Here is a 17,238-nt window from a genome sequence, read left to right as displayed (position 1 = left end):
AATTATACAGCAGACAGGAACAATCACAGAACCAGACAGAGATTATACAGACAAACAACAGCAAAGTGGGAACTATAATGACAAAACAATACAGAAGTGAGGATTTCACATCCCAGCTATTGATAAGTGAGTTCTTGCCAGACAGGATGCTATCAAACTAAGTTTCCTTTTACATTTTCTAGGCACTTCCCTTTCTCTGGAGGTGATAGGAATACAATCCTGTCCTGATAGTGCCTAACAGCCCAATAGCACCTTATTTCAATGTGACTAGTTTGGAATGTGAGGATGTGACCGTTCGCTTCCCAGCTTATGGCTGCCTCTGCTGCTTAGCCAAAGGCCTTAGCCTAAGAACAGGGCCTCAGACTGTCACAGTAAGAGAAGGCCCTTACACCAGCAGACAGTGATCTTGATTCTTTCTTTTATACCTCTATCACTAGCCAAGTGATAAGAATACACCTAAATTCTTAGAGTACAGGCCTTTGCGGACAGGCCTGAATATCTATATCCTAACAGTTATCACAACCAGCGTCTCTGGAATGTAAGGGAAGTTCAGTCTGTTCCTCACAAGTCCCAGGCCTCCTCTTCAGGCCCTGGCTGTGCTGCAGGGATGCTGTGGGTCGGACACTCGCTCTGACGGTGGCCACATGCCTTCAGGCTCTAGGTGGCAGGACTCTTCTTCCCAGCGTTGCCCCAGCCCCATCGGGTTACGGTTCCCTTCCAAGTCTGGCCTGCAAGGCCTCTTGGCTGGGGGCGTCTCCCTATGCTGGGTCCACTGCTCAGAGTCCCCCTCACTCTCCCTAGCTGCTCACCACACCTGGCTTCGGACGGCTTCAGCTCCAGCTCCATTCTGCCTTAGCACTGCTGCTCTGCCTCCAGCTCCCTGGGCTGCTTTTCTTGCCCCTCTGGCTTTGGTTGCTGCAGCTCCTCTCCCAGCACTGACCTGCTCCCTGGGCTGCTGCTCTGGCTGTTGTTGCTGTGACTTTGCTCTCCAGCTCAGCTCAGGCTCCTGCTCTCTCCTTAGCTCAGCCCCACTCTGTCTCAGGCAATTCCAGCTCACATGGAGAATGGGACTCCTTCTGACTCCCTGATTAGCCTGCCTGCCCTGTCAATCAGGCTGACCTGGAGCATTGACCTCTCCCCATTGTTCCTGGGGACTGTCAGTTTCAGTGTCCTGATTTCCCATCAACTCTTCTCCTTTCTTTTGGTACTGGGAGCTAGCCAATCAAAAACCCCACTGAGTTTTAGTAAGGGGCCAACTGTCCCCTTGCATATGCAACTTGTTACTGACCTGTGTGCCGAGAAGTATTACCTTTCCCTACTCTACTAATTGTAGTGGCCTTTAGCCACTGTGGGGCCTGGTTTACACTAAAACTTGGGTCAACCTAGCTATCTCATTCAGGGTTGTGAAAAATTTCACACCCTGTGTGACATAGATCAACTTAACCCACGTTGTGTACACACTGCTAGGTCAAAAGAAAAATTATTCTGTCAACCTAGCTATTTCTTCTCAAGGAGGTGGATTTATTACAGTGATGGGGAAAAAAAACCCTTCTGTTGCTACAAGAAATGTCTACGCTACAGTGCTACAGACATTTCTGATCAGAAGGGCACAGTCAAATCTCAGTTTGTTATTGTAAATTTCTTTTGAGCCATCTTTGGCAAATAAACAAAATTCTATATTAATTTTTTTAAACTTTCTCTTTCAACACTCTCTTGTTTTATTGGTGGCAAAAAGGGTTAATAATTATATGCAGTTACAGCACCCTGTGAGTACACATTTAATAAATACAATGTAATAAGAATTAGACCACTGCATATCTATGAAAACACTGGTGTGCTGCATTGAAAAATTAGAAACATAGGTACACCTCTGACTTCAAGGCCTCTCCATGCACTTTCCTGGTACCATCATCTGAAACTCTTTTCAGAAACTACGGGACCAGTTGAAAATAAAAATGATTTTAAAGTTAAGGGTCTGAACTGAAACTACTGCTCTTAACAAGCTCTTCTAATTTAACTTACATTTTAGCTATAAAATTGGTAAAAAGGTTAACCTTTTGCAAAAGTTCTATTGAATCTAATAGGGATTAAACCAATATTTTTCTTCTGAAATTATTCCAAAATCCTAAAAAGTGTGATAGGTTTTTTTCTTACCATCCTATCAAGTTCTATAGCAAGGATATATTTCATTATTCAAAAACCTATAGAAAGATTATCTTTTTCTCTTAAATTCCATATAATCTTTCACAGAGAAAATAGGAACTGTCTTGACTCATATTTTATCACTTTTATAAAGGGCCTTTTGTGTTGATGCAATATGAATTGAGTGGTTACAATACATTCCCTAATGACATAAGGAGCAATTCATGGTGTTCACTTGCTCACTTTTTAAAGAGACAACACCTTATTTTTTTTGAACACTTCAATTAGTAAATCATGGGATTATATCCCCTGCTATTCTATGCATGACATTAACAATAATGGCTTTATACAATTTCTGAATCAGGTAATTAGACTCCACCTTTTTAAATCATCCCTACAGTTTCAATCTAGTTTAAACGTGTCAAACATTTGAAGCTTCTCTCACTTTACTTCGTATGCTTTTCTGCAGGGTAATAGATCTCACTGTCAAGAAATTTCCCCTCAACCTTAACTTTACTTTCAACCCATTATTCTTACCCATTTACTATGCCAAGTAAATCCTCTCTGTCACCCAAAGACCTCTTGATGACAATTGGCAAATGGCACAGGGGTAGATAGGGGATTCTTGTACTCCTGGGTTCACTAAAAGAATGCCATGAAAGCCTGTGATACACTGGTCGTTATAACCATTGCAAGATTTATGTACAGAAAATATGTGAGGAGTTATGTATATATGTACAAAGGTCTGGTCTGGTCTGGTCTAACTGGAGTGCAAATGAATCCTCGGGCATCCTTCAGTTTGTGAAGACAAGCCACCTGCAGGCTTTATCTTATGAAAGGGGGATTTTAGCCAGCCTGGCTGAAACCCTAGGAAAAGGACTTGGGTAAGCTATGGGAGATGAGGGAATTTCATACGAGTTAAATTTAGGCTTTAGAAAGCATGTTATGATTTTTTTTAATATATTTTCCCAATATTCTGATTTACCATCATTTGAAACTCTCTATTCTTTGATGAGAAACTCCGAGGACTTGGGGGTTGGTGTGTGCCTATTGCTTACCTGTAGAGAGAAGATGAGAGCTGTGGAGGCCTAGAGGAGAGTGCTTGTGATGCCACAGGCCAGTGGAGTCAGAGAGCTAATCCACAACAGGCTAATCTCACATTGACCCATTGACTTCAAAAGGGCCAGGATTTCACCTTTACGTATTTAATTAATATACAGTGCTGGTTGGGAATTTTTTGACAAAATGTGTGATCAGAAAATGCCAATTTGTCAAAACCAAAACTTTTTGTGATAACATATCCGTTCTGGTCAAAGCGTGGGTGTGTGTCCTGGGCTATCCCTGTGGTTAGAACACTCGCCTGGTGAGTGACCCAGGTTCAAGTCACTCACCTGGCATGTGAGAGACACAGGGACTTGAGTGACTTGAACCTGGGCCCTCCACATCCCAGGTGAGTGCCCTAACCACTGGATTTCTCTCTTTGTGGTTTTTCGTTTGTTTGCAAAACTGTCAATATCCCTAAGTGGAAAGAGAACTGTTTGAAACCTTGGAAAAATTTCATGGGCCAGGAAAACTACTTCATGCTCGGTTTCAGAGTAACAGCTGTGTTAGTCTGTATTCGCAAAAAGAAAAGGAGTACTTGTGGCACCTTAGAGACTGACCAATTTATTTGAGCATAAGCTTTCGTGAGCTATGTTTTCCCCAGATGGTTTGCATTTTTCTGTTCAGCCTCATTTTGTTGTTTCTGATCCCTCTAAGAATGCTTCTATTTCTCTGTCTTCACTGGTGTTCCCAGCTTCTGATACTGAACAGACTGGAATGGGGCTTCCATTCCTCAAGGGAAAGATTAAATAATGGGAAGAATAAGAATACTCAGAACCAAAGTGGAGAAACATCTGCAGCATACATAGACTTTAGATCCTGATTTGGGCAGTGACTCACATAACCTACAGGACCATGTAGGCTATGGGGATTAGATGAGTTGTAGACTGAAAGAGTTAACTCTGACCAATCAGCTATTAGAATTCTTAATTGTATTTATATACGCACATTATTATTTCTTCATATATTTCTTAATGCTCTTTAGTGTAACCCTTTCAACTGAAGTAGCCAGTATTCTAACTAACCTCTGCCTTTTATCTCTTGTCCTATGCCTTTTATCTCTGCCAGGCTGGGGGTAAAGGTCGTTTTATGTGGCTCCTGATGTGTCATTCTTGGGGGAACCCACACAACGGTGACTATATTGCTCTGATACTAGAAGTATCTATCACACTTGCCTCCAGGATTTGTAGTGTGGTGTGGTTGCCATGGCTATCAAAAGGAACAAATCTCTGTGTATGACTGCTCAAATGGGCTCAAGATCCAGCCTAGCTTGGACAAAAGAGGGTGAGTTACCATATTTTGCTTGTGTCACCTGTGAGACACCTGTGCAAAGTACAAATTAGCAGAAGAAGCCAAAGATAAGAAATGTTGGAGGAAAATATTTCCTCATAATAATGACATTGTTTGTGATTTTAAAATGTTGCAAGATGGTGAAAGAATGAAAGAGCAAATAGATATACTTTAATGATTACACTAGATTCTGAAATTACATATTGCTCAAAAAGTCACTTTTAGATTTAGCCCAAGTAAAGTATTGTAATGACTAATTTGGTGACTTTAATTTTTGTAATGATGTTGGAGTGGGAAAAGATGTAATGTTCTCAGGGTGATATAGTCTAAGAAAATAGACTATCTCTGTACCTACTACAGCTGAATTAGAGCTGGTAGATGTGCAGAGAACAACACCCCAGTCAAAACAAACACTGTTTTCTCCCTACTGGATAAATCTCCATTCAATTTAGAAATGACTATGGGTACCTCACAGGAAACTTTGTAAAACAAAATAATCTGAAAAATAACCCCAAACTCTTGTCTGATCACTATCTGTTAATCTGTGTTAGTCAATTGACCTATATTCTCAAACCGCATGCCACTATCCCACAGGTACAGCTGTTTACTGATGCAATCAACTCCAATATTGATGCTTTCAAATGAGCCATTTGCACAGGAGATGTGACTCAGGGTGTGTGTTGAGGCCTTGAAGGCTTTCATAAGAGGCTTTTTAACTGGTTACTCAAACAACTGAAAAAAGGGGAAGGGGAAGGAAAACCCTTGACAGATTTAGGAGATCTAGAGGCTGAACTGTTTCACTGTTATTCCTTGGAAACAGAAGAAGCAATCTGCATGACTACAAGAGAATTGGACGGACTTTGTTAATGTTAAGAGCTAAATCAGACTGTTCATGTCTCAAAGGGATAATAGACATGGGGACAAAGCAAGCTTCCAATTAATATGAATCATAAATAAACTCCCTATTAGCTTGGCTCATATTAGCAAGCCTCATCAGACTGTAAACTATCTAATGCAAGGATTAGGTCCTTCTTTGGGTTTCTATGTGTCCCAGCACAATGAGACACCAGTCCTAATTTGGGACCTGTGAGCATTAGTGCAATATAAATTATTATTAATAACAATAGACTGCTCCTTCGTGAAATTAATAGACTGGATCCCAAGCCCATGGAATCTTTCCATCAACTTTAGGCTTTGGATCAGGCCCTAATACCTCACGCTCGTGACACACAGCAACAATGCTTTTTTCATAGATTGAAAGAATAACAAAGTATTTGTCACTATTACTCAGGTGCATACACTTTTGAATAAATATAGAATTAGGAAGCCATAAGTAAAACTTGCTTATGGGGCTATACTGTTTGGTCAGTAAGCAATTAGAGTAATTCACAGTGCAGCAATCTGTGATCTAACTGGTGTGTTTGCTTTGGAAACAAGGCACTGGGACCTGATAAATTTCCCATTGTTCCCCCTTGTATTTAAAAAAATTTGCAACCAAATGATCCCCTTTGCTGTTGGCAATGTACAGGGAATGTTTTGTTAAGAACAGACCACCACACATCATGAACGAGGCTATGATCTCAGTAATGGTTAAGCCAAATCAAGATCCACTACAGTTTTCATTTTATTGACCACTATCATTCCTAAATGATAAATTTAAGATAATTTTTAAACCATTAGCTAAAAGGAAAGAGTACCCTTATTTGGGATAAAATACAGAGATTAATCAGGCTTAGTGAAGTCACCTTCAGTGTCTTTGAATCTGAGAAGTTGGTGACCTATAAATAGTGGGCTCACTTAAAGTGGAAACCATCTTTGGCTACATTGACTGTGGGCTTCCTAAACAGAAACAGATGAGTTTTAGTAACAGTTTTAGAGAATGTATTTCCACATTATATCGTGAAACTTCAGCCTGATTAATACAATTTGGTGATGGCTGGTTGAGACCTTCTTGTTTTCTAAGGGGGTTGAAGAGGACACAACATTTCTATTCTTTTTTCTGAAAAATTTTGTACCTTGACTGGAGGGTAGCGATAATGGGAGCACTGGTGTACAGAAGGCACCAAGACCCACTGACATTTTTACTAGCATACTGTGTAAACCTGCATTGTACAGGTTTAGATCAAACAGTGGCCACACTAGTGTTAGCAAAACTGGAAAATCTTTCAGAAAAAAAGGCTCGGATAGACAGTCTAAGAGCCACAAGTGTGTTATCTACTATAATTAAAGCTGAACTGGAAGACCCTACTAATGATGCAATTCACTTAGCTTTTATAATCTGATGCAAGTTCTTTAAATTCTGCAAGGTAACGCAGGGCATAGCCTTTTTCCAGTCACTGGTCTATAACTCCATAGAAGGTACTGAGTGTTGCAAGTTTGCTGGGTATCTGTGAAGGGGAAACTCATATATTTTCTGAGAAGCCCACAGGTTGTTAGCATATCCCTAAATCACAGCTCTGGAGAGATATATTCTGCAATTTATGCACTATATAAGGCATTAACCAACCCCAGACCAGATTCATGTAAAGCAGAATAGCTCTATTGACATCAATGGAGCTATGCCACTTTACACCAGCTCAGGATCTGGCCTGTATTTAATCTGCAGAACTACCAGCTGTTGGTTGTGTGTCCTTCCAATGTTGTTTATCAATTTTGCCAGATGAACACTAGGGAAGCCCAAGTGAGAAGAAGATATAGGAATTAAATATTCCAATGATTAATTAGTAAATGTGCTGGGTGTGATCAGATCAGAAATAAATCTATAAACTCCTGGCACAGATTGGTGTGTCTACATTCTGTTAAATTTAACTAATCTGCTCATTTGAGGATTTGTCCCAGAGCATACCTAAATCCTCCATTGAGGCATAAAATAAATTATATCAGTGATATTGATGACAAATGTATATAGGTGTAAGATGTTGGCTATCTGGCATATCATTTGACATTGTTGGGCTGAGGAAATGATAGAATTCTTGGACATCTAGAATCTTCATCGGCTGCAAGCATACCTCTCAAGTGTCCTGCACTGTGCAGGACATCCTACATCTGGCTCCAATTTATAAAGTTGTCCCTCCATTCTACATTGCCATAGCAAAGTCCTGATTCGGCTGCCCCAGTGCAGGTCATCATGGCTGCAGAGTGAGCTCTGACCTGCGTGAATAGGGCCCTACCAAATTCATGGCCATGAAAAATGTGTCACGGACTGTGAAATCTGGTCTTTTATGTGCTTTTACCCTATACTATACACGTTTCATGGGGGGACCAGCGTTTCTCAAATTAGGGGTCCTGACCCCAAAGGGAGTTGCAGGGGGGTCGCAAGGTTATTTTAGGTGGGCCACAGTATTGTCACCCTTACTTCTGCGCTGCCTTCAGAGCTGGGTGGCTGGAGAGCAGTGGCGAGTGACTGGAGAGCAGCAGCTGTTGGCTGGGCACCCAGATCTGAAGGCGGCGCCCCGCCAGCAGCAGCGCAGAAGTAAGGGTGGCAATTCCATGCCATGCCACCCTTACTTCTGTGCTGCTGCCTTCAGAGCTGGGCGGCCGGAGAGCGGCGGCTGCTGACTGAGGGCCCAGCTCTGCAGGCAGCAGCGCAGAAATGAGGATAGCAGTACCGCAACTCCCCCCAAAATAACCTTGCACCTCCCCAACTCCTTTTTGGGTCAGGACCCCTAAAATTGCAACACACTGCAATTTCAGATTTAAATAGCTGAAATCATGAAATCTACAATTTTTAAAATCCTATGACCATGAAATTGACCAAAATGGACTCTGAATTTGGTAGGTCCTATGCATGAAGCAGTACCTGTTCTGAAGTGTGTTCCAGCACTGCGCCCTCAGGAAGCCTGCCAGAAAGGCCAGGAGCATCAAGGCCTATGGTAGGGTGCAGCTGCTGCTGCAATGGGAAGCGGGGCAGACTCCAGCTCCTCTAAACCTGCTCCCAAAGTTGGTCCAGATGCCCCTGTGGGCACCTCTCAAGGTACCCCTCCTGCCAGCCCCAGGGCTCCCCCACCTGCCATTCCCATTTCTGCCACGCTCAGAGGAACCTCATCCCATTCCTGCCATTTTCAGGTATCCTTCTGCCGTTCCCAGGGGACTCTCCCCCCACACAATCCCTGCCAGTCCCAGGGACCCGTGTTGCATCCTTGCCAGATGTATTCAGTAAAAAAAATTGATTTCCCTCATTTGGAGGGTCACTGCCCTCATTTCAGAGTCCGGGGGTTGACAGGTATGGCTGCAAGTCTGTGTTCTTAATGGTTTCCCTCAAGCTGAATAGAAGAAATATAACAACAGGTTGTGGTGTTTGGGGGTTTCTTGTTTTGTTTTTTCAATCACAGCTAAGAACTGTTTCATGCAGCACTAAAGATGTGAAATGGACTAAGAAGAACCACAGATCCCTGCCTTTTGTAAGGTTAGTTGCAGGCCAGCATGTGATTTGGCCTAATTCAAAATTAGGGAGAGCTTGTTCTAACTCTGCAGAATGGAGAGAGCCACTTGTGGATGGGATTCCTTGCTTTCCGACAAAATATACCTCCTGTTATTCATGTCACTGCCCACATTTGCTTGCTTGGTATTATTTACTACACTGTACTTCAAACTCTCTTTTGATCATATTGCTCATGTTAAGGTCTTAATGTTTTATGGAAGCCAATAACAATCCTTTAAAAAAAAAAAGATTATGCACAACTAGTGGGAAGGTTGTGCTTGAATTTCAAAAGATATTGCACATCTGAATGCAAAAACACAAGCTCTGGCCTTGAGACTAATCCACAGCAATCCTGCGATGAACTGCCATGGAAAGTCTTAAAATTGTCAGACAATGTTATCTCTTTCAAATATTGACAGAGGGTTTAATGCCATCAGTATAGAAAATGAGTGGTCTCCAAAGATAGATCGCTAATTAAAAAGGAGTGTTGCCATCTGACAGCAGCTAACTGGTTACTGCAGTGAATTAATCCAGTCAAGAAGAACAAATGAAGTATCTTCTGTGACAGAGGGGCTACATTTTGCTTCTTTTAAATAATCTGAGGATGCCGACTCTAATTCACTCTAGGTGAAAATCTTCATTTCTAATCTACAGCAAAGCCAAATTTTCACTGAAATGCTCTGCTGGGAGTAGAAGACCAATCTGTGGCCTTCCTTTTTGCTTAAAGCCCTTAGGCCCTGATCCTGCCCAGACAAAGCCCTGCACTGATGCAGAGCCCCAGTGAATGGGGCTCCTGGAAGGTACAAGATTAGGGCCTTACTAGTTGCTATATTGTATTCGGAGTACACCACAAAGATGACAGCACAAGTATTTATCTCAAGTATCAGATATTGGTTATTGCCAGAAACAGGCTGTTGAACTCAGTAAACCAGAATGATAAATTCAGGGTCAATCTTCAGTTGTGCTAAGTTTATCCTCTGAACCATCTTTTCACTTCCCCAATCCTGGGCCTGCAGCACGGACTAACATGGGGTGTTCTAGTGGAAGGTAAAGTTGCATCTTTAACTATGAAGAGGCTATTGTCCCTCCATAATATATCACGTCTGATGAGAATACCCAACAGGTAAGCTTAAAATGCAATTTAAATGAGCATTCATGTGAGAAAAACTCATTCACTTTAATGACACATTTCAGAGTAGCAGACGTGTTAGTCTGTATCCGCAAAAAGAAGAGGAGTACTTGTGGCACCTTAGAGACTAACAAATTTATTTGAGCATAAGCTTTCGTGGGCTACAGCCCACTTCATCAGATGCATAGAATGGAACATATAGAGAACATGAAAAGGTGGAAGTTGCCATACCAACTCTAAGAGGCTAATTAATTAAGATGAGCTATTATCAAGATGGCCCATTTCAGACAGTTGACAAGAAGGTGTGAAGATACTTAACATAGGGAAATAGAATCAATTTGTGTAATGACCCAGCTATTCCCAGTCTCTATTCAACCCCAAGTTAATGGCATCTAGTTTGCAAATTAATTCCAGTTCAGCAGTTTCTCGTTGGAGTCTGTTTTTGAAGCTTTTCTGTTGCAAAATTGCCACCTTTAAGTCTGTTACTGAGTGGCCAGAGAGGTTGAAGTGTTCTCCTGCTGGTTTTTGAATGTTATGATTCCTGATGTCAGATTTGTGTCCATTTATTCTTTTGCGTAGAGATTGTCCGGTTTGGCCAATGTACATGGCAGAGGGGCATTGCTGGTACATGATGGCATATATCACATTGGTAGATGTGCAGGCGCACGAGCCTCTGATAGTGTGGCTGATGTGATTAGGTCCTATGATGGTGTCACTTGAATAGATATGTGGACAGAGTTGGCATTGGGCTTTGTTGCAAGGATAGGTTCCTGGGTTAATGTTTTTGTTGTGTGGTGTGTGGTTTCTGGTGAGTATTTGCTTCAGGTTGGGGGGCTGTCTGTAAGTGAGGACTGGTCTGTCTCCCAAGACCTGTGAGAGTGAGGGGTTGTCTTTCAGGATAGGTTGTAGATCTTTGATGATGCGCTGGAGAGGTTTTAGTTGGGGGCGAAGGTGACGGCTAGTGCCGTTCTGTTATTTTCTTTGTTGGGCCTGTCCTGTAGTAGGTGACTTCTGGGTACTCTTCTGGCTCTGTCAATCACACATCTTGGGAGACACTCTGAAAAGCTTGCCATAGAAACCAAATTGTCCTCATTGTCTCCAGATCACAAGTGAGGCACAGAGGTGGTTAGTGATGTGGAGAAACCTGTACTGGAGCTGACATGTCAGTGGGTAAACAGAAGATGATAGTCTCCAGGTCTTATTAATCTAACTCCAGCACTAATTCATTTAAAAAAATAGAGGGGGAAAGCATTAAGTTAGTTTTCCAGTAGGGAAAATAGAATCAAAGATATGGACCCTGCAGATACCGTGGTGATAAGAGAAGCAAAAACTCCTAGATAGAACTAAATGGAAGCTTTTATAATTTAACTTTTTAAGAAACACTCTTATCATTATTATATATCCATGTGCTAGTCACAATAGTGATTCAGATATTTTCCTCCTAAGAACTGAATATGCACATAGCCCTGAACATGATAGTATTCTAAGGTTAATGTACTCTGTGCTTTACTGTATTAAGCCTATAGCTCTCCATTGCCCTCTGCTGTCCATTTAGTCTCATACTAGCATCTAGATGGGAAAAATATCCTCAGGAAATCTAAGACAAAACCCACAGCACTGATATGAAAAATATGTTTAAAAACATTCAAAAAAGCAGACGTGTTAGTCCTGCCTAGCTGCATATTATGTATTGAATCATAGAATCGTAGAATATCAGGGTTGGAAGGGACCCCAGAAGGTCATCTAGTCCAACCCTCTGCTCGAAGCAGGACCAATTCCCAGTTAAATCATCCCAGCCAGAGCTTTGTCAAGCCTGACCTTAAAAACCTCTAAGGAAGGAGATTCTACCACCTCCCTAGGTAACGCATTCCAGTGTTTCACCACCCTCTTAGTGAAAAAGTTTTTCCTAATATCCAATCTAAACCTCCCCCACTGCAACTTGAGACCATTACTCCTCGTTCTGTCATCTGCTACCATTGAGAACAGTTTAGAGCCATCCTCTTTGGAACCCCCTTTCAGGTAGTTGAAAGCAGCTATCAAATCCCCCCTCATTCTTCTCTTCTGCAGGCTAAACAATCCCAGCTCCCTCAGCCTCTCCTCATAACTCATGTGTTCCAGTCCCCTAATCATTTTTGTTGCCCTTCGCTGGACTCTCTCCAATTTATCCACATCCTTCTTGAAGTGTGGGGCCCAAAACTGGACACAGTACTCCAGATGAGGCCTCACCAATGTCGAATAGAGGGGAACGATCACGTCCCTCGATCTGCTCGCTGTGCCCCTACTTATACATCCCAAAATGCCATTGGCCTTCTTGGCAACAAGGGCACACTGCTGACTCATATCCAGCTTCTCGTCCACTGTCACCCCTAGGTCCTTTTCCGCAGAACTGCTGCCTAGCCATTCGGTCCCTAGTCTGTAGCTGTGCATTGGGTTCTTCCGTCCTAAGTGCAGGACCCTGCACTTATCCTTATTGAACCTCATCAGATTTCTTTTGGCCCAATCCTCCAATTTGTCTAGGTCCTTCTGTATCCTATCCCTCCCCTCCAGCGTATCTACCACTCCTCCCAGTTTAGTATCATCCGCAAATTTGCTGAGGGTGCAATCCACACCATCCTCCAGATCATTTATGAAGATGTTGAACAAAACCGGCCCCAGGACCGACCCCTGGGGCACTCCACTTGACACCGGCTGCCAACTAGACATGGAGCCATTGATCACTACCCGTTGAGCCTGACAATCTAGCCAGCTTTCTACCCACCTTATAGTGCATTGACATGACTCTGAATGAATGTGCAATGTTTCAAGAACCAAAGGCTAAATATGATAGCACGGAGGATGTGCTCTGACTAGTTCATTCGGCTGGGGGGGGAAAGAAGGTTAATTAATTAATGCTTTGTTTCACCTTTTCAGTCCCCATGCCTTTCTATGGGGGAGAAGACATTAGCTCTCATCTGTTTATTCACATCAACAGCCAAAACCTGCACTGTGCTCACCCTGCAGTCTTAATTCTGGGAACAAGCAATAATGTACTTCATGCTGTAGATGAATGTGGAAAAATCAGACTGAAATGGGCTCTGAAGCTTTTTAAAATCTGTCGTCTAATAAGAAAATCTGATAAATATTTGACACTTCAGAGCTAGTGAAACACCAAGCATATTCTGTATAAAACACAGCGCAGTCAGAATGTATTTCCTGTCTCGCTCGCACATATATCCCATTGTTTTAGAGCTGATTTCTTATGTTATCAGTGTTTCAGCCCCTACGGAAGGAGAGTTAGAAGAGGGAAATCTATCAAAGATTTCCTGATGGAACTCCTTTGTTATTCCAATGGAGGGGAAAGGAGGCAGGGTGTTGCCCTTACCTGGCAGAATAGGACATGGTGCATGCTTCATAATTTGGCAGCAGCTCTCAGGGGATCTAAGCAGAGGCCTTGTGCTCTGGTGCCAGTGAGGCTCTCCTTCCCCAGCTCCCTGGCAGCGTGGTGTCATTGGACACTTCTGTTGCTCTAGGGTGCTGGGTGGGGAAAGGTTTCTCAGCGCAAAAGATAATACATACCTATGCTCTGTTATCTTTTCCAGAGAATCTGTGTGGAGCTAGGAGGATGATCTGTGTCCTGCCTTGTGCTTCCCCGAGCTCACTCTGTCCCCTCCCTTAACCCAGATCTGTAGAAGGCCCTTCAAAGGAGAGGAGTGGGGAACAGTGCTACAGAAATGTCTGAATATCTGTTCCATTCACCTGTGAGCAAATCTGAGTGGGATGCTCCAGGCCAATACAATTACAGAGAATTGTCCAAACATGCCCAACCACTGTCACTCTCACACACTGCCTCTTGCCCCCTCCCTCTTTTCTACATAGACTCTTCCTTCTGTTTTATTCTACAGCAAAACTTTTTACTACATAGCTTTTATTTTACTTGCCCACGCTCTTAGATAAGATCAAGTGCAGTATCAGAGGGGGGGAGGGGGATATTTTCCATTTTTAAATTCTGTTATCATTCTGTCCATTGGTGCAAACGATACATTTAATGTTGATCTGAAATTCCTGTAGCTCACATGGTATGCTTAACTTTAAAATACAGTATAAAGAACTAAAATGTTAGACAAGGAAAGCAGAGGGAAATTACTCTGAAAAATCAAATTCTGAAAAAGGAAACTTAATCCTTTCAGCTGCAAACAGGGAATCGCTGGTGTAGCCATTATGCTAATTCTACATAAATTCCGGTTGAGACCAAACTACCTGGCAGCTATGGCTGTGTTATAGACTGTGACCTCTGATGCAGAGGGGTTTTATTTATAGAGGTTTATATACATTTTGAAATGAGACTGCATAGTCCACTGTCCCCTAATGTAGGGATTTAATTTATCCATTCTTTCTAGTTGCAGTATGAACAAAGTTTAATATTTATACATATACTTGAGAATTTCTCATAGTCTGTCTTGTTACTACATAGATCCATAAGAGAACAACAGGGATATGTGTACATGTTTAGTGGCTTAATATGCCTTCCTACAGGAAGTGATTTTACAACCTTATACTGTGACTGAAAATACCATTTGATCATTAATTTGAATTCAAACATAATTCAATCCTATGGTGAAAAAAAATCACAAATTGCCACAAATGGGATTTTCTGTCTAATAAACTTTGAAAGGTTAAAACTAAATGCCTCTTCCTGAGTAGTCTAAGTTGCCAAAGTGAGCGAAGACATTCAGGAAAGGTTATATTGTAATTTATCTGTCAAAATTTCCCTCACTTCGAAAGGTAATTTGTTTTGCAACCCATTGGCCAGATTCTGCTCTGACTTGTGCCCTATGTAACTTATTGATTTCAAATTGATGGGGCAAATTCACTACTGTAGTAACAGCAGGTGTAATTACTTTCGCAGATGCAGTGATGCCTAAAACGTGGCATGAATACTCAAGAGATATAGCAGAGATATTCAGTGATAGCACAAAGTGAGCGTCACCATTTCTGGGCTATGGGGATGGAAGAAAGCATGTCAGGCAGTGAAAACAGACATGTGTCCAACAGTAGGGCAAGTAATCACATGTGTGACTAAGGTGGGTGTAAACTGATGCAGCTTCCTTCTCCCATCTTCCACATGGTGTACAACTGACCTAAAATCCAGCAAGCAGCTGACAGCAGCAAGACAACTCACACCCAACAAGTTCTCTCTCCTTCCACTTGTGAGAAGTATTGTTACACCCCACAGCTCAGATTGCTCAACATCAGTAGGATAGAGTGGAGTGTGATGGGCTGCAGGCACTGGGGTTCAGAAACCACCACCGGTGGATATCAGTGGTGGTGGGTATTGGTAAAGAAGCTTAGTTAGTGACTGGATGGTGAACCCGTGTAAATGCAATCCATCAGCCTGTCCGAGGTAGGGAAGATGGTAAAATGGCAAGTTGCAAAATCCCTTGAACAGTGGTTCTCAACCAGGGGTATGTGTGGGTGCATCAACTCATCTAGATATTTGCCCAGATTTACAACAGGCTACATAAAAAGCACTAGTGGTGTCAGTACAAACTAAAATTTCATACAGACAATGACTTGTTTATACTGCTCTGTATACTATACACTGAAATGTAAGTACAATATTTATATTCCAGTTGATTTATTTTATAGTTATACGGTAAAAATGAGAACATACAGAATTTTTCAGTAATAGTGTGCTGTGACACTGTTGTACTTTTATGTCTGATTTTGTAAGTTTTTAAGTGAGGTGGAACTTGGGGGTATGCAAGACAAATCAGACTCTGGAAAGGGGTCTGAAAAGGCTGAGAGCCACTGCCCTAGGAAATAAGCAGCAATGGTTCCATTGTGTCACTATGGGTTCACTATGCAATGGGTCCATTTTGCCACTCTGCCAACCGACAGCTGTTTGCCATTGCTCTGCAATTAGGCAATGGCAAGTAGTAGCTCTGTGTAGCACCCACACAGACACACTGATATGTGCCACTGTGCCAGGCAGAGGGCCAGATATTTAGTTGGTGTAAAGAGATATATCTTCATTGTCTTCAGCCTAGTGTGCTGATTTACACCAGCTGAGGATCTGACTCATAAAATTGCTGCTTTTCCATTTGTAAAATCCACTTTCCTTTTACATCCTGTTCATCTCCTACTTGGGATGTGAAGGTGTAATTTACACATTTCTTTTTAACATGACCTAACAACTGAGTTCCAGAGTTGCATGGGAGGAGAGAGGAGAATCTAAATCAGGATATAGTCCTGAGTGGCAGAAGTCTTTGAAATGGGCACAATAGACGTTCTTTTGATGGCTGAACATTAATTCAGAAAATAGATTATAAAATGGCCTTTCTCAGTTGGTCTTAAGGCTGATTGAAATAAAAACATGTCAAATTAATTTTCACGTGTTCTAGGAAAGGTCACAGAACTGATATGTGAGAGATTGCTTGTCTCTGGAGCCTTTTGTTAGCAATTGGAAGTCTGCATTTATTTTAATGTAAATCTTCATGGTTAATGCCCACAAGATAATGACACAGAAGCACCCTGCTGTTATCTCTCCCAATTGTACATTTATATTGGACTAAATCATTTATAAGCCTATTGATCTGTTAACCTGTGATCCTGCGCCATGCTGTGATCCATTAAAACTTCTTTACTTGCATGTCAACACAAAAACCACCTGTTGGTTATTTCCATTTAAATCTGAGACACTGACCCACCTCCTTCAGTTAGACCAACTAGATAAAAGGTACAAAATTTCAAATATTTTAAAGCCACAATCTTTGTTTCAGATTCACTTTATCGTGTTTAGTTTAAAGCACATTTTTATTCTTTTTTTCTTACAGGAGCACCTAAGGATCTCTGATCAGAGCCCCATCATGCTGTGCACCGTACAAAGACTGTTCATAATCTAAGATTTAGATACAAAGGAATAGGTGAATAAATAAACCAAGGGGAGAGGGAGGGAGGACAAAGTTACAGCATAAACATGACCAAATACTCAACACAGTGGTCTTAGGAGTCACAACATGGCGGGGAGTGGGGAAAGCCTGGTCACTTTGAGTGGTCTCCGTTGGAATTGTGTAGCTCAGACACTGCACACTTGCTTAAAAGATGGTCCCTGAATGTTTCTGAAATCCTCCATTCTCCCTCTGTTTCATACACCACATAAGTTGTCTCCATTATTAAG

The sequence above is a fragment of the Lepidochelys kempii genome, chromosome 7 (genome assembly GCF_965140265.1).
Source record: "Lepidochelys kempii isolate rLepKem1 chromosome 7, rLepKem1.hap2, whole genome shotgun sequence".
Taxonomy (NCBI): domain Eukaryota; kingdom Metazoa; phylum Chordata; order Testudines; family Cheloniidae; genus Lepidochelys; species Lepidochelys kempii.
Note: the sequence above shows the minus strand (reverse complement) of the source record.